The sequence below is a fragment of the Peromyscus leucopus genome, chromosome 6 (assembly GCF_004664715.2).
Source record: "Peromyscus leucopus breed LL Stock chromosome 6, UCI_PerLeu_2.1, whole genome shotgun sequence".
Taxonomy (NCBI): domain Eukaryota; kingdom Metazoa; phylum Chordata; class Mammalia; order Rodentia; family Cricetidae; genus Peromyscus; species Peromyscus leucopus.
In genome coordinates, this window is record NC_051068.1 from 132,939,991 (window position 1) to 132,941,028 (window position 1,038).

General features: G+C 43.4%; 1 pseudogene; it reads right to left on the reverse strand.

The window, feature by feature from the left end:
- Window positions 1-540, reverse strand: part of LOC119088263 — a 19,942-nt pseudogene extending 19,402 nt beyond the window's left edge.
- Between the last annotated feature and the right edge of the window lie 498 nt (window positions 541-1,038).

Below are 1,038 nucleotides of genomic sequence, written 5' to 3' on the forward strand. Positions count from 1 at the left end.
AGATACCATGACCACAACAACCCATAAAGGAAAACATTTAATTGGGGCTAACGTACAGTTCAGAGGTTTACCCCATTATTTTCATGGTGGGAAGCATGATGGTATACAAGCAGATATGGTGCTGGAGAGGTAGCTGAGAGTTCTACATCTGGATCTGCCGGCAGCAGGACGAGAACACCGAGCCACTAGACCTGGCTTGAGCTTCTGAGACTTCAAAGTCTGCTGCCAGTGACGCACTTCCTCCAATAACCCCAGACCTACTTCAACAAGGCCACACCTCCCAAAACTGCCAGTCCCTGTGGGCCTCTGGGGCCATCTTCATTCAAACTACCACAATACGGCATGACTACACCAAGAATACACACTCCCTCAGGACTTCACTGTATTCCTACAAGATCCTTGGAGCTGGAGTTCCAGATGGTTGTGAGCTACCCCGAGGGTGCTGGGAGTCAGACTCTGGTCCTCTGCAAGAACAAGTCCTCTTACCTGCTGAGCCACCTCCCCTGTCCCTCCACTTCTCACCACCTTCTCAGCTACCATCTCGCTCTAAGCTGCGCTCACATGAATTATGAATACAGCTTTTATAAATCACATCCCTACTTCCTTTACTTCTGGAGGCTATTTTCAACACGACACCTAGTGTGCTCCTACTTAAAAAAAAAAAAATTGATAAATATTTTACTTCTGCTCAAAGTAAATGCTCTGGCTTTGCTCACTTAAAATAACTTGCATTTCCTCTATGATTAATATGAGGTTTTGGTTCTCTGTGTGGTAACTACTCCTTCTGTTTCACCTTCTGTTAGCTTTTCTTTTTCATTCACCGCTGTATCTCTGTCCTTTTCCTAGTGCTTGGCACACAGACATTGGTCTGTGGCAAGTGATACCAGTTTTGTTTTATTCTATTATTTGTTTTATTGTATTTATTCTATTTCCGGTTTTTTGTTTTGTTTTTTCCAGAGCTCAGTTTAGTGTCTGGCCTTTCCAACGACTCAAAACATGCTAAGTAAATAAGTAAGGAATTATAATGGCATGTAAGTT